Source organism: Lycorma delicatula, chromosome 1, assembly GCF_047948215.1.
Source record: "Lycorma delicatula isolate Av1 chromosome 1, ASM4794821v1, whole genome shotgun sequence".
Lineage (NCBI taxonomy): Eukaryota > Metazoa > Arthropoda > Insecta > Hemiptera > Fulgoridae > Lycorma > Lycorma delicatula.
Window position 1 is genome coordinate 52,328,438 of NC_134455.1, and position 26,570 is coordinate 52,355,007.

Here is a 26,570-nt window from a genome sequence, read left to right on the forward strand (position 1 = left end):
CCGATTGAGCTCAAATTTTAGTACGATATATAACCAGCATCAAAGATTGTTTTCATCTATTTTTAATAAATCTATCTATCTATATTTAATTTGTACATTTTTAATTTGGAAATGTAAACAAAGGAAAACCAATCAGATCAATGCAAGATGGCCCCTGTCAAACACAACGACCAATCACAAAGAGCCCGTACAGCCGTTTCCAATGTAAACAAAATCACAACTGATTAAGTAACAAATTTCTTTGAATTATATTTAACAGCTGAAACATCTGTATTTTATTAAAAAAAAAAAAAAAACACCAAAACAAAAAGAAAAGTCACCAAGAAGGATGACTTACAGTAAATAAATTAAAACACCCAACTTTCTTATAGCCCAGATAGACTTAAGACTATGCAAACAAAAAAAGTCGAAATAACCAAATACACAGAAAATAATTTCCCTACATAATGACCAAAAAATCCTTTGTTAGGTTATTTTTTTTACATATATATGATCAAATAATCGTTTTTTGGTCATTTAGCGTTATTTGTTATGTAAAAGCAAAGAACAAAATTCACAAATAATAACACTGAAACCACCCAACTAAGTGTTAGTTTTTTTTTGTTTTTTCTAACCTCCGAAACCACCGTTATGCATTGCTTCAGATGATGATATGAATGATTTATAGCGTATGAAAATGCCATGCCTGACCGGGATTCCAACTCGGAACCACCGGATTAAAGTCCGAGACGTTACCACTCGCGCCAAGGAGGCCGGCAAACATTCGTTAGGAGCCGAATTAAAACACGACTTACCAATATGGCGTTGTGTGTCAAACCAATTTTATACGGACTATAATTACTTTTAATACGCGAAACCCTTTGCAATGATTGAACAAAAACTTAAACCACTTAAAAAATTATTTCTTTTGAACTAAGCCACATTTTGATATCATTGTTTTTCTATAACACGGCTGGAATTCTTTTCGTTTAATGATAAGAAGCGTTGTCGAAGACATAAACCGAATTCTCTTCCAAAGGACATAATACACCGCTAAACTATTTCTAAATAATTCAAATTCGTGTAATTTTTTTACGAATCGCGTTTTTATCAAAATCTCACCTTTTTCTCAATTGACCTGGGGGTTTTTGTTTTCTTTGGAGACCGTAATTCATTAGTGGATTCATACTCGAGAATCACGTTGTACACTGAAGCAGCACAACTTCTACTTACGTTAGCAGTTTATTAACAACTGAAATCAACGCCGTTTGATTATTCTGTAATTTGTAAGCATTACTCTCCTTTTGTAAGCATTTAAAATGATGTGTTTTTTCGCACGACTTAAGGGCTTTTTTTCGCAGCCCAAAAATCTTCTTTACATATAAAAATGTTATGTTCGTTTGTGTACGCTTCAAAAACTCAAAGTGTTCTGCACCGATTGAGCTCAAATTTTAGCACGATATATAACCCGCATCAAAGATTGTTTTTATCTATTTTTCGCATCAGTCACATACCCGCGACCGCGAGAAAACAGTTTTTTTAACGGTCAGCTGTGTACCAGTGACCGCGCCATCTGCCGGAAGCGAGGAGAACACTCGCCATACTAGCTAACGACAACCGCAGTCACATGGGAAACAATACCTGTTCCCAATTACATTGTTTATTAACAAAAAAAAAAAAACGTATCCATCCACTTGCATCTGATTCAGATTATTATACAATCTGAATTAAATATTCACTTTAATCGAGGTATTTTTGTGTAATCGTGTCGTGATTGAGCTGCGCCTTTCACCAAGCTCTGAATTTATTAGGAAACGACCAACAGTGGAATATATGTACTAATGACGCGTGCAACACTGCATATCCAAACCAAATTCGCGCATTATTCGCAATTATATTGACCGCTTGCTTTCCTTCATCTCCTACAGAGTTAGGGGAAAGATATCGATCACATATGGCTGAGGATATTTTGCATAGAGTACGCCTAGAAAATACCAATATGACCATGGAATTTACAGAAAGCATTTACAACGAAACATTGATAAATATTGAAAACAAGTGCTTAGCTATTAAGTTAAGCATAGCAAATAAAGTTCTTAGTCAATTGGGAATGCCAGCACCCACCCGAGCTGCGATTGCTCCATTTGATGTGGATTTACGCCGTGAACAGAGTTACAACATTGGTGATCTTCAGTCATATGTCCAATAAAACATTCCCAAATTAACGCGTGAACAGAGAGGCATTTATGACCGCATAATGCAAATGATAAATGACGGAGTTGGGGGAGACCTTCTTCTTGGATGCGCCAGGAGGAACTGGGAAAACATTCCTCATTAGATTGATTCTAGCAACGGTTTGATCAAAAAATGACAATTATGCTGTTGCGTAATATTAATCAGCCAAAACTCTGCAACGGCACGCGACTTGCAGTTAAGAAATTGATGAATAACGTAGTGGAAGCAACGATTTTAACGGGGCCTTTCAAAGGTGAAGATGTCCTCATTCCTCGAATACCTATAATCCCGACCGATACACCATTTTAATTTAAAAGATTGCAATTCCCAATTCGATTAGCATTTGCAATCACAATCAATGAAGCTCTCAAGGTCAGTCTTTAGAATTGTGCGGTTTAGATTTAGATGCGGATTACTTCTCACATGGGCAACTGTATGTTGCGTGTTCCCGAGTCGGCAAACCAGATATCCTTTATATCTACGCAGACAGTGGAAAAACAACAAAAAAAATATTGTATATCCACAAGTATTGCAAAATTAAGCTTCTATGAAACGTATGCTTTGTTTTGTTTCTCATTTCTTATCCACGCAACCACAATGTGCCACAGCGAAGCGTGGCGGGTAGAGCTAGTTATAATAATAACACAAAAAAATCAGAAGTTATTACTGAAATAAAATTTTGTGTACTTTTCATTTTAATTCAAAAATTCTTACAATCAGAGGTTAATAATTATTAATATATCAGTATATTTAAGTTAAAAAAAAATATATATATATATGTATATGAAGTCACATTCGAACCGATGTGTGCATGGTTACGGATCCGTCACGTTTTCACTTACACCAGATATCTACTTTAGGGCCGTGACGCAAATGTAATACATAAAATGTTAAGAAAGTCATTAGGGACATTTTTCTTGAGTATAATTGAATATTGCGAGTTAGTATTTTGTGATGATACGTAAACGGTGTACTATTCACAGGCAATATGATTAAAATCTGGTGTCCTGCAGCCCGTGCCTTCCCCTTGTTAGCTACAGTAATGTGGAGTGCCTACAGTGTTAGGTGCCTTATACTGATAACCTCTTTAGAGTAAAAGATCGCTATAGTTATTTTCTTTCAGAATTAGAAATAATTTGTTTACGAAACACATTTTTTTATTAATCATTAAGCATCTTAGTATATTAGAATAATTTTATTTCCAAAGCCCATCTTGTTTTATCTTTTACACATTCTCAAAAACGATTAGCCGCAGAATATTGAAATGTTTTATTTAGGACTGTTGTAACATCTTGTTATGCACCGAAATTTTTATTGTAATCGACTGGGCAATCGACATTTAGAATAACTGAATGTAATGTTGGTAATAACCATGTATATAATATCTGATTATTTAATATTAATTGATAATTATAATTTAAAATTGTGTTATTTTGGATTTTCTTAGCAAAATCTTCTAAAAATTGTATATGTAGTTTTAAAAAGATAATTTTATTTAATTATTTGACGGAACAATAAAATATAATGTTATGTTGGTACTAACTATACATTTTTGAATTGTATTCAATTTAAAGTGATTGTTAAAAATTATTTTATTAATTTCTGTTGGAATTTGAATTAAAACAATATATATTTTTTAAAAAAATATTTTTATTTACTTCACTAGAAAATTATTTTCTTTTATAATAAGAATGATTTCTAAATTATTAATTTCAAAATATTTCAAATTTATATTTCTATTTAATATAAATGTAAGTATCTTTGAAATGACATCTTTTTCATTTTGTTATAGGGAAGTGATCCTGGTCGTAGGAAAATTATTGTTCAGATAGCACAGCTCTCTGGCACCATGTAAAATGTTAAATATTAGTTTTCCTTCTTTTCAACATAATTTGTTTGTATTTTATTAAACGTGTGTTTTTTTCATTAATTGTTATTGCGTAACACGCAACCATACGATCGCCAAACTTGTTGTTTTCAATCTTATTATATTATCGTAAGATGTGTTAAATTATGGCAGGCAGTGTTGTTGAGACACAGCTCCTGGCGATTCACTCGGCTCCATCTACACTATATAAGCTAGCTCAGCACTAGAATCTCCAGTCAGTCTCGTCTAGTCTCGATCTATCATTTGAAGGTTCAAATTGTTCAGTCAAAATTTACATATCATACAGTAGACATTAAATTAAACATTTTTCAACAATGTAATACAAATTAAATTAAATCACGAACAGTTAATATACAATTTTTAATTCGAATCAGAGCTTGTTTTATTTACGGTCCACCTAACAAAAACGAAACAAGTATAGTAAGTACATAACTCAACTTTTAACACATATTACGCACTCGTGAAAATACGTAACTTTTTCACTTGTGCGTAATATGCTTCTTTCAACTCTTGTTACGTAAAATACTATTTCAGATCAGTAATTTTCATATCTTCGTGAGTTGCTGATTAACAAAAGTTTCAGATTGCTGGTGTGTCGTATGAATCAAAGTTAATAATAATAAAACTATTCCATTTAGTGAACTTCTGAAGTTCACTTCTGTGAACTTCTGGTTAAATAAATTTTAACCAGTATAAGTTTAAATGAAGTGCAGTAAAAAATGTGTATATGTAATTTAATAGGGATACAAGGAAGTCATGTGGTGCCCACATCAACATTATTTAATATCATCAATCACTTTCAATTGTTTTTGTGCAATTTTCGTTAACTCTGAAGAGACAACCTTAAGAGTAACTGAAATGGTTGCAAAAGCTACTGGCAATGTTCTGAGGATAGTTTTTTAAAACCTATGTATTAAAAACTTCTGTTTCTATAAGTCAAACAAAATTTCATAAATACGTTTTTATTATAACATCAGTAATTCTTCAATTTATACAATTTATTTAATTTTCAACACCGATATCATGTATTTTATTATTCATGAAGAAGGTCAACAAACAAATGATTAATCAATATAAAAAAAAAGAATAAACAACGTTTTAAAGGTATTATTATCAATAATAGTATATAGAGAAAATTGATTAAAATTCAATCTAAATACGCTCTTTCAAACTTTTTTCACTTGAAATATTTCTTAATATAACAAATTTGCTACAAAAATTCTATAAAAAATATTGCGATGTAGTATAATAAAATTAATACGAAAAAAATACATTCTTAGTAAGAGTAAAATAAAAATAATGAAACATTAACAGACAGTTGCTGCTACTAATAATAATTTTTACTCGTATATTTTAATAAAGCACACAATTAGTTTAATCAAAATAAACGTTTGATGTTAAATTAAATAAATTATCAGAGTAAAGAAAATTTATACACGGATATAATTTTATAATTTCTTTTTATTCATTATAAATTTTAATTAATTCCGTAATATTTCAGGCATTTATAATGGTTATCTAATTCTTTTGTCATGTTTTCCCTACGTAAAAATACTTCATTATGCAATTCAATACTTGAGATAATAAAACAATAAATATACATTCTTGCAATACGTTTCGTTGATACTTTAAGAACCACTGCAAGATTCCCTTTTTGTTTACAAAAGGGTAAAAACAGTAAAGCTTCCAGTATTGATTCAACTGATCCGTTAGATTGAATTTTTGTTTAGACTAAAGATAAAACCGGAATTTAATCAGATTGTTTTAGTAAAAGAGATATTTAGATTTAAAAAATAAATTATAAATTTATAAAATATGTAGATGTTAAATAAATAATATAAAGAAAACAAGGATTTAGATGTGATAGAAATATTCAGTTCCAAATAAAATTACATTCATTGACTGTTGTGATTGTTTTATACTTTAAACTATTTTTTTAAAATTTTTTTTTTAAGTGTTAAATTATCTATAAAATAGATAATTTTTTCGTGAACGTAACAGCCAGTTAACAGTAATGGTTTTTATTATTAAATCTTATCACAGAATACCAACTTTCAGTCAGTGTTACCAGAATATTAATGTTTAATCAAGATGAAAAGTACTGGTTGTACATGTACTTACCGAAGGAAAACTGATATAAATAATTATTTGTTACTAATTATAATATCTTACCATCTCGAAGTAATTCTTTAATAAATAATATGTAAAAGCCATTTTCTTAAATACGATTTATTTTTTATTAATAATTATTACAATCATTTAATTTAATAATATAATAAAATTAAAGATTACTTGTTAAATGGAGAGAGTAATATGAAATTGATGTACAAAATCTGATTTTTAAAATTGTATCCACGGTACACAAAATATTTCTAAATTAGTCATAAAAAAGTAACCTTTAATAACAAAACGAAAAAATAAGTTAAAAAATGTTTGATACAACACTGAATAAATTATTTTTAAAGTTTCATTTAAATATGTTTAACATGGCTATCATTTGTAACAGATGTCCCACCTCTAATCAATTTCCTGCCAAATCCTATGAAGTATGTCTTGATCTATGATGGCAACTGTTTTTGTTATCTGATGCTGCAGTTCACCGAAATTTCCTGGAAGCGTAGGAATAAACACTCTGTGTTTAACGTAACCCCATACAGAGACGTCTACTGGAGTTAAATTAGGCGGTCGTCATGGCCAAGAAATGGTTCCACCATGTGCAATCCAAGTCGGCACTTTGCTGTTGAGAACGCGACAACTGCACGATGATAATATCGTGGCAAGCCAACTTGCTGGAAAATGAATTCTGTGCCCATATCATGTTGTAATTAGGGCATCAGATAATGTTGAAGCATGCCCACTTATAATATGCCAGTTACCGTTGACTCGCAAAAATAATGGACCGAAAATTTTGTGACAATTTACAGCACAAAAAATAAATACCTTTGGCGAGTTCTGTGCATGTTCGATTGTATGACGTGAATTTCCGCATCCGAACATTATTTCAATCCACTTTTTCGCTGTTACGAAAGGTTGCTTTGTCAATGAATATAATTTTATTAAGATGATTGTCTTCAGTCTCAACTTTGTTTCAGTTCGTTTTTTTTATCCTTTTCACTCAAAGCTTGGATCAGTTGTAATTTGTAGGGTTTAAGTCATTTAAACCGACTGTTTAAATACGACTGTATAGGCGTATACGCAATACCCACCATACTGTAATCCTAGGAATATTTTATTCTAAGCTGGGCGTCCCGTTGATTTATCTGGTCTATGAATGAATGTCTGCCACTTCAGAAAATGAAGATCTACCCTGATCTGTTATCCTACGTAAAGCACACAACCTGTTTCAATGAAAATATGGTAATATGCAATAAGAGACTGTATTTGAGGTGGTTGCTTGTGATATTTATTCATGATTTGTTTTCTAACGGTAGCAGCAGATTTAGATTCATAAAACCATAAACAACAGTGAGTACCCTCTTCACCGGTGTATACGATTCTGATGACTGAGGAAATTACTCATTCATGCGTGCCACGGTGCGTGCTAACGGTGTTAGGTGGGATGGAACTGGAAGATATGTTGTATTCAGAAAGGTATCAAAAAATTCTGTAAGTTGTTAGCTTTTCTCATTATTAAAGGTTACTTTTTTTATAACTAAATTCGAAATACTATGTATAATAGGAATAGCTGCGGCTCAATACGTTTTATGTTATGAATGCACGCAACATTTTGTTGATCTGTTTTGCTTCAAATTGTGAAATAAGTTGGTGTTTCAGCTTGCTTTACTTATAATTTACTTGTTTACCGTACAGCAAAAGGGTCTAACTTATTATTTCTCACAGAGATGGTAAATATTTATCCAAAGAAAGTAAATTCAGTAGAAATATTCTAAGTGCAATCAATAAAGTATCTTGTTATTTAAACCGGTCTTCTAAAATTCAATGATGAATAAACAAAAAAAAAAAAGATAACATTCAATAATAGATTAACAGAATTCTTAATCGAAATAATTTTTTTATGAACGTTTAACTGGTTGACACCTTGACACAGCTTTCTGTTGGAATTTATCCTCCGTAAGCGTTTTCTTTGCAGTTAAATTATCTTTCTCCAAAATTTACCATTACTTACTTAATCTAGTCCATGAATAGACGTTTCGTGCAACACTTGTTCTACTCCTATTATTTTTAATTTTTCTTTGTCAAAACGTTATTCTTATCTACTAGTATTAATAGAAAAAAGGCGGGCCTAAGTGCCGCCTTAAATATATAATGGTAAATGGTTTATGTTTCATTACACATGATTTTGTTAAATGTTTTTATCAACTGAAATTAAATAACTTTCATGAATTTAGCGTACTAAAAACAACAAAATCGTTTACAACGAAAAGGTTCAAAGACCTGAATATTTTTAGCTGTTTCATGAGTTTTGATTTTTTAACACGGCTCTAACCCCAATGTTTTCCTTTTTTATCCCCACAACACGAATATAATTCTAAATAAATTGTTGGTATAAAGAAGTATAAATCGTTCGTGCGCTGCACGCAGCTACTCGGCACACATCGTATGGTCCGCTCTGCGCCAAGAGTAGCTAAAATAAAAATCTGAGCACATACATCAAACAAAAACCCCCAAACCATCCTTTTTTATGAGAAAAAATAGAATCGCTTCATCGTCTTAATTGCTAGTTATGGGTTAAACTACTACTCTGTTTTTACCAGGAAGTGCTATCTTATCCACCAGCTAGTTCCACTGTATTCTGCAGTGACATATTCGAGTTGCCTCTGGTAGTTTCAGTTTAGTTCTACAATCTAGGTTTACTTGCTTTTTTAGTCACATTTTCTCGGAAAAATTGCTGTAGTAAATTTTATAAACGTTAATGTTCTTTTAATAAGCTTCTTCTAAAAATCCCAACCAATATAAAAGGCGTAAAATCCTTACACCATAATATGAGATTTCTTAAGAAGAGTAGACATTTAGAATCTGGAAGGAACTGAAATTCGATTAATAGGTACATATAAATAAATCTTTATTCAGATTAGTACATAAAAACTATAGATCACGTCTATTATAAGATAATATATAAATATAAAAATAAATTTTAAGATTAAGAAACAGATGTAGTTAAAATCCATATTAATTAAATATAAATACAAACGTATTTTATATATATATATATATATATATATATATATAAATTATACATAATTGGCCGAGCAGCTCTGGTTTTTCTAACTTATGAATCTTAAAACTTCTTTTCATTCAATTTATCATGGAACCCATCCATCATCTCATAAAAAAATATCTAACTTTTTTGTTTAATTTTTTCGTAATGTTGCTTCATTTATTTCTTAATAATATCAACGTTTAAGTCCTATTTTTGAATCAAATAAGTAAAAATTGTGTGCTACTGTTATATATTATGTGTGGAATTAGCAATCATACATTCAGATTGTAGACTGCCTTTCAAAGAGATCACTTGATTTGTAATGTTTTATAAAATGTTAAATACAACAATTTTTCCTAAAAAATGTCATATAGTGTAAGTTACTCATATCTTGACTCAATTTCATAAAAATCAGAGATAAGAAAAGTACGCAATACTGAACCAAAACAATTCTGTAATTTCATACTAACAAAGACCTATACTCGTATATTCCCTTGTAATGTAATGTTTGCTTGTTTGCTTCTATGTGCGTGAGAATAGAACCTAACTGAAAAATTAACTGATTTATGAAAACAAAAAAAGTCATTGTTTATTTCCTAAAATAAACAGGTATACTCAAATTCATTTGTCATTTAAAAAACGGCCAATGAAAATCCAAATATTTTCTAATATTTTTTTGTATATCCGAATTATTTAAAGAATATAATAGCAGACATACAAAATATACACTATACTAACAGGTATTATTACTTCTTTGCGAGGAAAGAAGTAAATTTTTTCCATAAATAGGAGTAATGTAACTGAAGTATTAATATAAAGTTTAGATAAATTATTTTCATGAATTAATATTAAGTTAAAAGAAGAATTTGATGATAGAAGATAGTGGTAGCAGTTTAGCAACATTATAAATTTATGATTGCTTAGTTACATCAGAGAAGGTCGTTACAACGATCGTTAGGCTATAATGAATGAACCATCAATGTGAAGCGTAACTGTAAACTAAAAAAAATTATTTTCCGTTCATTGTAACTCAGTGCATAACTGAACATTCCGTAACTGAGTGGATTAATTATTAAGATTTACCCTAAACTTATTAAGATTCGGTTTAAGAAACTAGTCATAAAAAAGTAATGCATACACACTACCTCATTACCACATTTGTAATCTATAATATAAATTATAAATCCTGTATAGTTTTTCAACCAACAGGATTCTTTTCCAATATCGTTTTTGTTTAGATATGTAACACCCTAATGAAAATTAAATTTATTCTATATTTTCTAAAATATTAAAACATAAATTTTTTCTACTTCTTAAAAGTGTAACTGTTCAAGAGATCGTAACTACAGCTCCATTTTTAAGTTGAGCGAAAGTATGAGAATAGTGTACGAGTAAGTCAACATCTCTGAAGGTGCCCATGAACTTTATAAAAGTAACCGTTATCAAAAGTTTAGTGCCACAGATTTGATTTTTGTTTATCTATATTTATTTGATAAGTCGGAAATGAAAGTAATTATGCAAATTGACATATAATTGATGAAGTTGATAAATGTAAAAGATTTGTTTAAAATAAAATTGCACTTATAACGATAAAAGCACAGAAAAAAAACAACAAATAACAGCAGAATAAAACTAGAAGGATAAAATAATGCACTGCATATTTATGCAAGTACATATGTGTAGAATAAGTGCTTTTTAATTATTTCCCAATGGTGTATTAACGATCCATTTGTTCCACATAAACCCTCTTTCATTTTTACTTCCTTGTACTTGAACTTCGTACAAGGAAGTATTGTAATCGCGTGCAATTTTGGTTTTCAAATTTCAACGGAAATATCCATTTTGACAATCCCTGAATGCATTTTACTAGTTTCGGCGTGACATCTGCACGTACCGACGTATCTCGCATAATTTAAAAACGATTAGCCGTAAAATGTTGACATTTTGGATTTAGATTTGTAGTAACATCTAGTTGTTCCTTCCCTTTTGATTGCAATCGACTGGACCGAAAGTGTATAAAGAAATCCAAAATCCAAAAAAAATTGGATTTTGGACTTTTTCTTAACTGCAATAATGCCCTCATTCATATCTTTTTAACGATATATCATAAATGGTACTTATTTTCATTGGTTTCGAAGCTATAGCCAGGTAAAATATTCATTAATGAAGTATTTGGATCTTATAAGGGGAAGACACATCTGTTCGATTCAGACTTCATTTCCCTTTTTTAACTGTTTTTAATGTAATATATTGATTTATTAATAATTATTATCCTCTTATTGTATAAAAAAAAACTTTGACGATAAATAATAATTCAATAATAACAATAAAAAAAATTAAAACAAATCAAAAATTATTAATGAAATAAAATTTTTATGTTCTTCTCATTTAAAAAGAGAATGTGTACAATAGGCTTACAAGGAAGTCATGTGGTGTTCACATTAGATTTAAAAAAATTTCATTGTGTATTATTTCTTCACCATCTGTTTCTTTAACAAGAGAAAGTTTTGATACAAAGAAGTAACACGTCCCTCACTTCTAGTTGTATTGTTTCCTACTGTAAAGAAGCAATGAAAGTCAGCCGATATATTATTTTTATTTACACTCTATATCAGTTATAAACGCGTGTATGCATAATATGTTTCTTTGTTTTTTCTTCTTGAGATTATGGACATCGACTGCTATGGTCATTGCCCCTTCTCTCAACCAAAGAGGAAAAATAGAGTAACTTTTTATCCTATTAATAAATATTACTGACTCAGTCAAAAGACTAGTCTTGTCAGACAGAAAATCTAGAAATAATCTTGTTATAGAACACTAAAACCCTAAAAGAACACATAATAACAAGATGATATGTCGTTATTAAACTTGATATTAATGGTCTTGATTTTTATTTTTTACTTCATATTTTGAATATAGAGATACCACTGAGAAACATTTTAAAAAATGACGTAGAGTTATTGGTCTTGTTGATAACTATCCTCGAGTGCTAGGTGCTGATGTAAATGCTAAGTCGTTTCTTTGGCATATTGGCGTCACAGATGATAGAACAGGTTTTTTATTGTTTAACCTCCGGAAGGTTAGGTATTGTTTCAGAGGATGAGATGAATGATTTTTAGCGTGTATGAAAATGCCATGCCTGACCGGGATTCGAACCTGATCAGGTTCATCAGGACCTCCTGATGAAAGGCCGAGACGCAATCACTCGCACCACGGAGACCGGTGGCGGTAGAAATGAGTTACTTGAAGGCTTTGTTGTGCAATAAGGATTAGAGGACTTTAATGTTTTCGATTAGTAACCAACATATACTGGAATGGAAGATGGAAGAAGACTGCTTGCTAGGACCAATATTGATGTTACTATTGGTAGGAATATTCCTGGTGGGGTTGATGCTTGGTCTGTTGTCGATGGATTGTACCAGTGATCATAGATTTGAGTTAGTTATTGAGTTGCAAGATGCTTTTAGATACAATACCCCTATTCAGCAGGGTTGATTCCTGCACAGGAAGACAGACAAGCCTAAATTCATTAATATTCGCTCTTTTAGACTCCGTGTCTTAGACCGAAGTCTGGATAATATCCAATTAGAAAACCTAGCAGAAAGATTTTATCTGGCTTGCGTCCATGCCACTGAGAATTCTTCGTAGTTCGACTCGAGGGAATGATCCCTTGGTAAACAAGAGAGTTATCTTGTTGAGATAGACCGCAAACCGTTCCAGGAGAACTGCTCAGCCGGAGAATGATTCTAAACGGCGAATGGTTTTGGTAGATGAATATCGAAGGTAAAGATCTGACCTTTTTTCATTTCATCTGAAAATTAAAAATAGATTCTTTGTGTTCTTTTGTTAAACAGCAAGGAAATAAGTATACTTTGATTGTTGTGTATATAATGCTAGGGCATAAGCGTAAAAAATATGTTCTTTTGTCGACTTTCTAGACCCAGCATGATGTTATTTCTAATAAAGCTGAGATTTAAAATATTCTGTCGAAATATTTATTGCCGGATGATGTTGAGAAACCTCGGATCATCTGCAAGTCCGAGAGAAGTTACTGTTGTGGCACGAAAGAAGCTGTTCTTAAGGTTATGATCATTGTTTCTTCTAGTGAGTCTGAGTATGTCTTAGGTATCTTTTTGAATATATCAGAAGCTTTTAATAATTTGTGGTAACCGTATTTCCTGTTTTAGTTGCAGAAGCGTGATTGCATACAGAATGAGCTGAAAGTGTTATACAGTTATTTCTGCAGTCGATAAGTTGTTCTTCGGACGGCGTCTCAGAACTAGGAAAGACGCTATCTAAGGTTATCCGCAGAGTAGTGTTTTAGGACCCATGCTACGGGTTTTTGAATGCAGTTTTTTGATGCAGTTGATGCAGTCAGTGGATGCCGCTTCATCGCTTATGCGGACGATGGGCTTGCGCTGGTTCAAGGAGATTCGAGAAATGAGTTCGAATTCAGGGCAGCCCAAGTTTGCACCATATTCCAGTTGTGAAGTTAGCAACACAAGGTGGTGTTAGCGCAGAGAAATTAACGATGGTATTGCTTAAGAGCAGACTGGCTTTTACACGACGACCTCAGGTCGCCGCAGGTCACCATCAGGTATGTCCTGTTGCAGAATTATCTAGGTGTTATCCTTGATGACAATCTTCAATTCAAGGAGAATTTCAATATGCTGCCAAAAAGCTAGTAACGCTTTATTCGGTGTTCAGACAGTAGTTCACCTTAATTGGGATATTAATTAAAAGAACGCCGCGTGATCTATATAAGAGTGTATATGAAGCTATAATGCTTTATGCTGCAACAATCCATTCGATCAGTTCCAATCAATTCCATTCGATGAGTTCAATCGAATGAGATCCAAATATTGTAGGAATATTTTGTTGAGAGCCCAGCGTCTCCTAATATTGGATTGGTGCCTATAGGACTGTCTCTGTAGATAAAAATGAGGTAGCATTATTGGTCTTGTTGATAACTATCCTAGAGGGCTAGGTGCTAAGTAAATGCTAAGTCGTTTCTTTGGCATATTGACATCACAGATGATGGAACAGGTTTTTTTTTGTTTAACCTCCAGAACCAGCGTTACGTATTCCTTCAGGATGAGATGAATGATATTTAGCGTGTATGAAAATGCCATGCCTGACAGGGATTTAGCCCGGTTATTACTGGTATTAAGCCCATTGATATCCTGGTGACTGAGCACCAAATTACGTTATGATAGAACGTAGGTAGATCAGTTTAGTTCTAGGCGGTTGAAAGTAATCAAAGGTTTCCATTTACGACATATCACCCTGGACTGATTCTTTCGTTGGTCGTTTCATACATGGTTTTTTCCTTACTTGAAAAGTATGCAGGTAGTTAGGTAAATTTCTCCCAATCGAAATAATATAAATTTTCTTTCTGGACATAATACTTTTCAAGATAGGTTGGCCAGGCATGATTCGTTAATTCAGGCTTGTGTCCGGAGTGTAGAGTCATTGATGATGTGAGCCACGTCTTACATGTCTATCCCAGGTATGAAGCTGAACGTAGCAAAGTAATTAGACAGCTTGCGAGAATCAATTCTGGTTTTGATGTTGAAGTTAAACGGAAAACGAAAGGGAATGGAACATGGTTGCTGGCTTCTTGAAATTCTTAGCCCTGCGGAAGAAGACTGAGGGTGATCTGGTGGTGTTAGGCAAATATAAATAAGCACTAATAAGTTATGCTTATATAAGTAAGTACTCAGGGTTCGCCTGGGTGTTTACTTATATATGAATAACTTACTAGTGGGAAGATGTAGACGTTAACCTCGTTCCTGAAAGTGGACCAGAGCAGAGAGAAATAGAATATGTTTTCATCAGAAGCTTATTAAATTTATGAAATTTTTCTTGATATTTGAGTAAATCGATAGGACTTTGAAGAAATTGATTTGTAGGATAAAATTGTGATTGCTGCGAGCAACTTGTTTTTTTTTGGTAAGAGAATAGTATTTTTGATATTTAAAGACACAGTCAAGTATTATATGAGTGTAAAGTCTTACTAAATTTAGATTACGGGAAGGGTTTTTGTGTAAAATCTCGGGAATTAGGGAAAGGCACGAAGTTTGCACTTCCACGAATCGGTTAATTTGATTGTTGAGGGTTGTAAGCTATGGTAGTTGGTGGTGTTTGGCAGAAGCCAAAAGCGCTAATAATTTTATAAAACACTGATGGAAATATCTGCTGAGGCATTTACAACAATGACATTCTGACAAGCTTCAAACTAATGGCTGTAATGTGTTATCAGATTTAAAGTGTCAAAAAGATGATTTCCGGCAAAGCCCGTCACGGCTAGGAACGGAGGGGGTGATGTGGCGACAGGCATCGTCACAAGGCGGGAGTCTTCCGTGACTTCCCCTACAGAATCAGGATTATCTGGGTGCAGGGATTCACCACAAACACAGATCAGTTTTTTTGTACAACGTGCCGCTGTATATTTAAATCATAACTGAGCAACAATTGTTGCTCATGTAGCTCTTAGACAATTTTTCTCTTCGGTGCAGTTCAGCAAGTCCCTGGCCACAACAATGATCTTTGAGGTATTTGGCGTACCGTGCGGCGTAACCTCAATGTTCAATACTCCAACTTTCTTCGCCTTGAGTAACTGTGACGATTATATAGCGTTAGCCATCTTTTTAACCTCCTTTACCGGTCCTCCAGCAGCTTCTGTGGTAATAACCAAGTATTTTAATAATTTTTCGCTGTTTTTCACTTGAAACTTGGTTCGATCCGTTGATTCTACCTTTTTAAACTCTAGGTTCTCCTTCGTTTCGCTTGAGAAGACAAAGGCTCTACAAGTTGGGTTTTTATTTAGACTCTCTGCCAGAGAAGAAGTGAGAGTTCATATTTCCATAAAAAAATGCCGCCAGTCAATAGTAGCAAGATGTGGGTAAAGAGGGGGTTGGGCATGCTCCAGATAATTAATCCTGTCTGGTTCCCTGAGTCAGCCGCCTCTCAGAGGTATAACCCGACTTGGGGAATCAGGTACTGCTTGCCTCTATATACCGACATATCAGGGCTCGCACGTAAGAGTGTGGGCTCCGACATCCTTATCCATCGGTCAATCGCAGCCAAGGGCCGAAATGACTGACTCACATTGAACGGCACATACTTCGGCAGAGCTCAAATCAAGTCATTCCCAACCCGGTTTCTATTACTGGAAAGGGGATAAGCATTCTTCGTCCACCCTCGGAAAAAATAAACCGCAATCATGCCTTCTAACTTCACTGCAAACATCGAGACTAGGAAGCACAACCGCGACCAACTCGGAAAGCTAGGGAACGCCAATCCCATATTCCACAGGTGAGCTCCTAATCAAACTCCGTTGGCCGAAAAAGTGAAAGTACCGAAGTACGATGTTCTTGCCCACCCTGGGGACGTGTACGTTGATTTAACTGCACGGATTTTGTCTAGGGCAAACAACATGTTCTTGTCTGGATCAATAACATGTTAGGGTAGATAAATACTAGCACTGCCTGTAAATAAATGTATTGCTTCTAAATTATTACAATGGCGTAGTTATTTCTCTATAATTTAAGTGTAATTTATAAAATCACTAATGCTCATCTAAAGGTTGATACTTCTTGAAGTACTATCATTTACTGATAAACGTAGTAAAATGAAATAAAATCTGAAACAGTTTTAAAATAGACGAAAATAAAAAAAATATTTAAAATAATTCTATTTTTAAATGTCCGTGAAAGTAATTTTTTTTATGTTTCAGTCTGAAAAGTTTTGGTAATTTCTGAAACAACAGAAAAACAAGTTAATTCTTAGAACTCATAAGTGTGTTGTTGGTTTTATGTATTCCTCATGTAATAGAAAGTATAATGATATAAAATTTTATTTCTACTATTTAAATTTAATTAAGTGGAAGTTCCATTTATTATATACTATATGTTGCTTTATTAACTTACCTTTAGAAAACTAAAAAAAAAAAAACTATTTAAATTTTTATTAGTTTATAAATTATTTTAATATGATATCAGTCACTAGTCGCTAATGAAGCTTACTTTCTATAAGGTTTAGTACATATTATAGGGTTTTACAGGAATTATATTTTCGGTATAATTATAAACTAGTACCTCTTGAATTTTATAGCTTTTTGTTTTAAATAATTAAACTGAATTAATTTTATTGCTTCAGCTCTTTTCAGTCAGCTAAATTATGAAGTTTAAAATGTTTATTAAAAGCAGTATCGATTAGTATCATATTATCAAACATTATAAATTTAAGAATTGAGGTATAAGACTGGTTTATCAATAAAATCCCTGTATAAATCAATTTCATAAAATTAATCAACTTTTCACAATATAACCAAACTAAATTACTGAACAGAATTAAATAGTTCAAGACTATGTTATATTTTGTTAAAGTCTAGATTTTGGTAATTTTGAAAAGTTTAACTTAAAACTTGTTTAACTAATTAATTAAAATAAAATAAAGTCTATTATTTTAAGCGATTAAAACCTAAACGCTATGCTATTTGCTTTATTGTTCTCTTTTAATGAAAAGACGCATGTGTACGTGTTATTTTGAAAATTTACAGCAAAATATTTTAAGCGAAAGTAATTACAAAAGTAATAAATTCTTTTTTGATAATTTTTACGGGATCAACCTGTTAGATAAAATATAAATTTTCATTTCCGGCCGGAAATCGGACTTGAGATTTTCGGTACGGCAAGAAAGCATATCACCCCTTGTTAATCCTAAACAGTTTTTTGTTGAATTTTTTATAGAATGAGAAAAAAATGAGATCAGGAAATTTAATCCTAATCTCGATAATACTTTTGTGAAAACTATTTTACGTGATAAAGAAGCGAAAATAGTTTTTGAAAGTCTCAGCCATAGAGATATGGTTTTTGTAAGTTTCATAAATTTGAGAACCAAAATATTTCGCTAATAAACTAAATTGATTTTATTTGTATTGTATCCCAAGTAAAAAATAATAAATATATGGTCTAACACTTTTTCGGAAAAAAAATTATAAATAATAACCGTAATAATAGAAAAAGTAATTTTTCATTCCCTAATTACTCTTTCTGTATAAAAAGTTATTAGAAATGTAAGAATGAACTCAAAAAACTAAGTATTGCAGAAAATGTTAAAATGGGATATAAAAACAAATTTATAAATGCCACCTCATTAGCCTTTGCAGATTATATCGCAATATTTGCAAAAGACATGGACGGGGATCGAATTAAATTCTAGAGATTAAGCGAATATGCTCATAAAATAGTCTTACAAATTTCTTTCAAAAAAACATAATGGTTCTCCAAGGATAAAAAAAGATAAATTACAAACACTAATAATTCTCGAAAATCAGGAAATTAAAAGAGTAGCAAAATTTAAATTTCTCGGAGAAATAATAGCTCTAAACGCTCTAGAAAAAGAATCGCTAAAAGAGCAAACACAGAAAATGGCGTTAGCGTTCAACTTAACTCGATATTTATATAATAAGAAATGTCTTCGCTTAATGCTAAACTCAGACATTACAAAACAGTTATTCTTCTGGAGACGTTATATAGGGCTGAGTGTTGGCAAAATTATTCGGATAAAGACGTTTTTAAAATAGAAAAAAAAAATTAAGAAACATATATGGAACCAATTACCAGGACGGAATTTATAAACTAAAAAATGATACGGAAATTTATAAAAATACAGAAAAAATGACACCACTCGGAGAAGAAGATTTCAATTTTATGGGGATTTATACAGAATGAGGCAAAACAGATAAAGTAAACAAATATTTAATTTTTATAACAGTAGACCACTTAAAACTAGCTGGTTTAAAGAATTATAAAACTATCTTAAAACTTTAAAAATCTCCAATCTCTAGTTTCAAAGAAACCTGTTTAAATAGTGACGAATTTAGAAAATTTATCAAAGAATCTAAGTTTCCAGAGAAAGATAAGTAAGAGGAGTGTAGGAAGAAAAACAACAACAGAATGAAAAAATGGAAAAAAAAATTGGGAAAACGAAAGATGTTCCAAACTATTATGCAAACGTGATACTTAGTAGTCCGGACGAAGAAAAACATAGTAATAATAATAATAATAATTTGATGCTAAAAATTATATAAGTGTAAATTTAAAAAAAAAAATAATTTAAAGAATTATCTATGTTGAATACCTTTTAACTAATCAATAATTCAATACGCTTTCCTTTTTATTCACATTTGCACAGCTTCACAAAGGTTAGTTATCATCTTTTATACGTGTTTAGTAAAAGGTACGATATTATAACTTAGCGGTTCTTTATGTTCATCTGTTACTGTTATTATTGAATGTTTACTATTTTAATAATTGTTATTCTATTAGAACCTAAACAACCGATCTTATATAAACACTATTTTGCGTTATTGAAGCTTCAGGCTATGCTAGAGGAATATCTACCAGGAGATGTCAATGGCAGTCTTTAACTTAACTGCCGATCTACGCATTCAATAGATGGAGCGAACCACAAATTCATACACATTAATTAGCAGTAGCTTATATTAGTTATCGGCCCTAAGGCCGGTATACTACCGTACACAAAGCGCAAAGCTTTAGTAGTGTCGGTAAGGGTTATTAACTCAGAATTATTGGGGTAGATGGCCAACCCTTTACATCTGAAAGTTATATTGATAAAATAGCCGGTCAAAACTCAATCAAAAATTAATGTTCTTGAATAACGATAATTATTTATCTTACAATCGGATCGCTTATTAGGTTTTATTTTTTTGTTTGTGACTGAATTTTAACATCATTGTATTGTAAGACTATAGATAGACAGTATCTTACAATGAGAATTAAATATTTATTAGGTTACTGTTGCACTAATAAAAGTTGCTTCCATTTTACATAAAAATGTAATAGTAGTACTTTTATAATATCGAAAGGTTTTGTCATTTATGTTCTCATTGATGAACTGAATGACAAAAATTACTAATACAAGAAATAAGGGAAATATTTCAAAGAAATGTCTAGTTTTAATTTATTTCAAAACATCGTATCTGAAACAAAGTTTAATACAAAACTATCCAAACAAAGTAAAATATTGAAAGAACAAAAATGTACATATAAAATTTTTTTTTATTGATAATACGTTTAAGAAAGGTAATTTTTAGTACATATACTCATTAAACTAAATTATTTGTCATTAATTATTAAGATATTTTTAGTGATAGTTATTCTCGATAAACATTACGAATTTGCCTTTTTTGTTTTTAGAACAGCACAATTTTAAGTCATGTTATCTTTATACTTTTTTTAAGTATTGCATGAAAGTTATGAATTTTCTCAGTCTTCGATATGCTTTTTCAATTGTTTTAGAGTAGCGTATTTCAACTTGGAGGTTGGTTTGTTGAAAGGAATCTGAAAGGATGGTCGCGAAATTAGCCTAAAACTTTACACGTAAACAATAATGAAATAATTTTATGAGAAAAAAAAATCGTTTGATTTAAATAATGAACATTTTACTTACATTCAGTATACACGTAAATAAAATAAATTATTAATGAGATGGTTGCGTTTGTTTTTCATTTATAAGTATCTCCATATGTGGAGCTATGTTAGAAACATCCAAAAGCAAATTGTTTATAAGTGATAAAAGCGCAACCGTAGACGAAAAACTCTTTTCACAGTGGTAAGACGTGGCAAAAGGGATTATTATTTTCAATGCTTCTGTGACTAAATTTCCAAATTCACTTATATGAGCATGTCAAAACGTATCACATCTTCAAATGTGAATTGTAGATGTAACATTTCATCGGCAGAAATTTGATGGCTGGTTGTAAGTCTCTACTGGTAACTTAGCAGCTGTAACAAAGTTTTTACTAAATGGATTCAGTACCCATCTCTCTGAAAAATCATTTATTTCTTCCGGAAAATACTTCGTTAACTGAACTTTACTCAGCAAACTTTGCTCACGCAAATGCTATCCAAATTGTGGTGTCTCCATCCAAATTTTTCTCAATATAATCGGAAGTGACTGAAAACATCAAATTTTTGCTTTGAAGGCAAATAATCTAGATTTCAGACTTCTTAAGGAAAGCATGAACTTTGGTACTAATAAAATATTTTTATCACGATCTTGTAAATTCACGTTTAAGTCGTTTAAATACGAAAATAATCAGCTTATTAAGCAAACAGCATCACATACTCATTATTCTGTAAAACTATTGAGAATACTTTTGTTTATCCTGGAAAAAATTATTTATTTTTCTAATAATCGGGTGAACACTTTCCCCCGCGATAACCATCTGACTTCTGTATAGAAAAGAAGAAATTATATCTTTTTTCCTAGTTCATCGCATAGTTTAGCAAAGAGCCAATTCTGCAATGATCAAGTTTTAATGAAATTAAACATTTTTAGAGCTTTAGAAAGAATTTGTTTGAAACTTTCGGTCATATTTTTTGTGGCAACAGCATGTCTTTAAAGGAAACAATGCGTTTATCCCCCGTTCAAGGTATAACTAATTTTTTTTTTTTTAATTTTATTTTACTTTTAAATTTTTTCTGTAATAAATTTGTCCTTTCCTTTTATCGCCTTTGCACCATCACTGCATCCTGCAATAAGTTTTGCCTAATCTAAAAAATATCAAAAATACATTGTCCTGTTGCATGACTAGGTATTGATTTGAAAAACAGCATATTTTCTGTGACTGCTCTGTCCGTATCGCATTCATATTTCACAAAACATAAGAACTGAAAAATGGTTGCCATACCTGTCTGTTCATTCACAAATTGAATACTAAAAAATTCACAATAATTACTGATCGTGAACATCGGCAGCCATGTCATCGATTTGCTTTGAAAGTGTGTCGTTAGAAACCGGAGTTTTTTGTGAATTATTTTGCCTCTTCCACGCCTATTAAAACAGTGACCACAACAATTGCAGCAGGCAATATAATGTTTTCTGCGGTTGTACGGGATTTGGATGTCTTATCTACTTTTAATGCTACGAGATAAGCTACTTCAAGTATACTTTTATCAGAAAGGCTTGATTTACAAAATAGAAGCTTGTTGATTTCTCAAAGTGTGTGATTTTCTTTCTAACAATTCCAAGGGGAGTTTGTTTTTATGATCCGAATTTTTAGTTTCCAAGTGTTGAATTAATTTTAGTGGTTTCATGCATTCGGACTTGAAAGCAAACAACGCACTGTGTCTTTCCATCCAATTAGGTAAAGCTATAATTTAAATACCTGTAATTTTACTAGACGATTCACTGAATGTAGAGCTCACTTCGTTTTTTCACAAATTAACCATTTTGCATAAAAATATAATTGCAAAAAACAGCAGTTACACCGATTGACCGCACATTAAAAAAAAAAACCGAAACAATATTTCTTATTATTTTCAATCAAACTACGCTTTTAATAATTAAGTAAAGGCACCAGATACACGCTTTGCATTTGAACTAAACTGACGTTCTGCAATCCCTTACGGTTCTTTTATACTACTGACAGCAAGACGTATTCAAAAGTACCAAATGCATGTTCGAATATGACTCTCTCACAGTGAACAGACAATTATGCAAACAGACCAAATTACAAGGAACAAGTACATAGCAAGTTGGAACTTTTAATTTACTCATGTTTGTTCACTTTAAACATTCACGTTCTTACCCGTCGCTACCAACGCAGCTAAACAGTTTTAACTAGGTTTCATTGGTTAATGATTGGGGGGGAGGGGGTTGGAGAAAAATTCATTATATCCCTTTTTTTACTTTTAGAGATCGTGGTGCTAAAAAACTTGAGAATCACTATTTTAAAATTTTCTTTTTAAAAGAAAAATCGCAAACTGGAAAACTTACATCTTGAAAATTTAAATAAGAATATTACTATTAGAAGTATTAAAAATAAACCTCGAAGAAAAATAGTTATCACAATATTACAAATAATCTCAGAAAAGTGGTGGATCAGTTTCAGTTTCAACGGCAGCTCATTAAAACTTAACTTTTACTACGATACTAATTATATAAGAGGCTATTTGGATATTATTTGGTGGTATGTGGAGAGGCCGCTTAATATCTTATTTATTAAATTATTTTGTAATAATTACTCTAGAGTATTTATAAACAGCTAATCAAAATTAGGTTATTTATAATTGGCAACATCACAGAACTTCAGCGGCATGACATAATTTTGACGCAATAAAGAAAGAAGTAGGTTATTTTTATTAAGAATTGTTGGCAAAGTTGTTACAGACAACTAAATACATTTTAACATGTCATTATCTTTACCCCGTTACATTAAATTAAAGAATACATTTTAGAGTTAATTATAAATTAATTAATTATAAAACATCTGTTTAAATTATAACATATTTGTATTTCGTTTTCATGAAAACATATAATAATTATTTTTTGTTAATATTAAAAATATTAAATAAAACAGTTCAATAGTCGGAATGTTGATAGTATGAAAGAATGTTTGTTTCTTAATGAAACTTTATTATTATATTTTTTACAGTTTTCCAGAATATTGATAAACTTTGCAAATTCTATTTCTGTAATGTTTTTTAAATAAGATATTAAATAATCTTATTAAAATTATTATTTCCAGTTAATTCATTACAGCGTAACACAGCTTTGCTGATTCAATATAACGGTTATGCTAGTAATATAAAAAATGATAGAATCTTCGTTATTTTTTCTCTTTATTCCACAAGATTAAAGATTAAATTTACGGAAAGCTGATTATTTGGAATACCAGCTACAATTTTAATTGCACGTGTTCGTATTCTTACTTTATTAAATTTCCGGATAAAATATAATTAAAAAATACTAATGGGGAACCAATAACTTGAAATCTATCTACTGCAAAATTAAAAAGGAAAAAACTACGCGTGGTGGTTGCGTAATCTGATAATCGATTTATTGAATTTATACAAGTGATTCAACGGACAGAAATATCATAGAATAATCCTTTTCCGTTTAAATTCAATCAAAAATTCTGATCAAACTCTGCAATAAAACAAATTTATAATCGTTGGAGAATTTTTCCAGGTAAATGATTATTTATGGTTTCATAATAGTTTAATCGCAGTATATAAGTAAATATTAATGAAAATAATCTTTGCTATGGCTATAGTAATAAGTTACCCATAACGATTTTTACTTTTTGTTATTTTAATTATTAGCATTGTAATAGTACTAAAGAAAGAAGTAAAAGATAAATGAAAGAATATCCCATCATAATTTTAACATATCCTGTTCAAAAATTAACAGCCAGAAAAGTGTTATGAAAGAAAAGAAATATTCAGAGAAGGTATAGTCTTCATCGATACCATTCAGGTATCATTGGATTTTTTTCTTTATCCATCGTTCAAATTGAAAAGAAACATGAGTACTTCAGAAGAAATTTTAGCACACAGGCTGATTTTCAATGGAAACCTGGAGAATGACAAAGATTACCAATTATGATTAATATTCATACCAAACTATATATTGAAAAAATTGAATTGATTGCTTATGATTTGGGAGCTATATATAGTATTGATAGTTACATAAAATCACTCAAATGGCAAGATAACAAAAGAATAAAACATAAAAAATGCCTCTCAAAACCTATAAAGTTTTATTTTTTCTATTTACTTCTAACTCATTGCTGCACATATTTAATTTATTAATTCGAAAGTTTTGATAAATGAGGAAAATATAACAAGATCAAGATATTCAAAACAAAGTACTTAGGATCCTGATTTATAGGAATTAACTTTCCTTTTTATAAATATATTGCTTTGAATATTATACGGCGGTGGAACTAAACTTAAGTCTATAGCGTAATCTCTCACTCTTACCACCAACTAGAAGTTTTTCGTAAAACATTATCATCGTAAACCAATTGTGGATATCATAGCAGTGAAGGAAGGTGTAAATTTCTCTTGCACCTTAGGAAACTTTTATCAAGAATTTTGAATCTCGCGTTTCATCGATTGCAGTCGGATTCTGAAAAAAACATGTTATTAAGTGCTAGAAAAGGTCAAGCCGCAAAGATAGCCTGGCGTTCACTACGTACGTGGTATCCTCATATTAAATTCATCCTATGAATGCCGTCAGATGTGCAAGTATCCATTGATATCCTTCTATTTTTAGACTAAGTTCTTTACTGTATTTAGTATATATAGGCTATCTTCTGCAATATATATCTCTCACGAAAAGTGAGAAAAAAGATTACTAACGGAACCATTATATGAGTTTAAACGTTGAAATGGTTCTTCAAATGGTACAATTGATATCCAAAAAAAAGTCAAAAAAATCTTCTGTTTCTCCTGTAATTTTCGATAAATGTTTTGGAATGCGTCATTTATGAATCAAGGAAAATTATTGAGATGACAGTATCATCTTATTTTCCATATTTGCACCGATAGATGGAAATAAATGAATATAAAATCTTAAGATCCATTTTGTCACATCTACTCTTCCCGCTGAAACTTTTCGGGTAACGAAAACGCCATGCACAAAAGTAACCTACAAAATGAACGGCAGTTTTCGTTGATAAAATACGTGTCAGTAAACACCTAAAAAAAAAGAGCCCAGTCCGTATTTACTTGATGCAACTTCGTCTCCTTTCTGCTTCCATAGGATTCCAATAGCCTTGTCGATAATTTTTACGGCCCCCTTCCAAAGTTTTTCATACATTTACTCGATCACACCATCCTAATTGGTATGATCGGTAAATGGTACTTGAATAAAGAGGGAAACTTTTGAGTTCATCCCTATCCTGACAGCAATCACATCATTAATAAAAATCATCCTTTGTTCATATTTCGGTCTTCCTTTATTTAGACTGATTCCTCCATCATTTCTTTCCTTGTTATTTCCTGAGTATTTCAGTCATCACATTCAACCACATTTCCTTCGCATTTTCATTGTTGTTCAATTTTAGTCACAGTGTTTATTTTCATTACTCTTTTTAAATTTTCTAACTTACATGTTTACAGAAGTTTTCTAACGCTACGTATAGCTATTTGAATCTTTTTATATCTTTTGATGACTGTTTTCTAACAACTGAATTACAATTTTTGCTTCCTTCAATGACACTAATAGGAATCAATTTTTTCTCATCAAAATTTAACTGAAAGAGACGGCCGTGATGCTAAAACGTGTAGAAGTGCCTTTTGGCTTTATTTATGCCATCCGTAACGTATATAAAAAAGGCAGCAAAGATTTGTTCTTAAAATAGAAATCCAGCAATGCTGTGAAGCCGTTTCAAGTACTGAGGACAGACCTTTCTGCAGATTAACCTGAGAACTACGCCAGCAAAAATTATTAAAAAAATATATATCTAAATATTTGTCCGAAACAATC

General features: G+C 31.3%; 1 protein-coding gene across 5 annotated transcripts in view; it reads right to left on the bottom strand.

Annotated features, from left to right (window-relative positions):
- The window catches only part of LOC142318222 (octopamine receptor beta-2R-like), a 785,889-nt gene that overhangs the window by 371,116 nt on the left and 388,203 nt on the right, over positions 1-26,570 (bottom strand). The window lies entirely within an intron of this gene.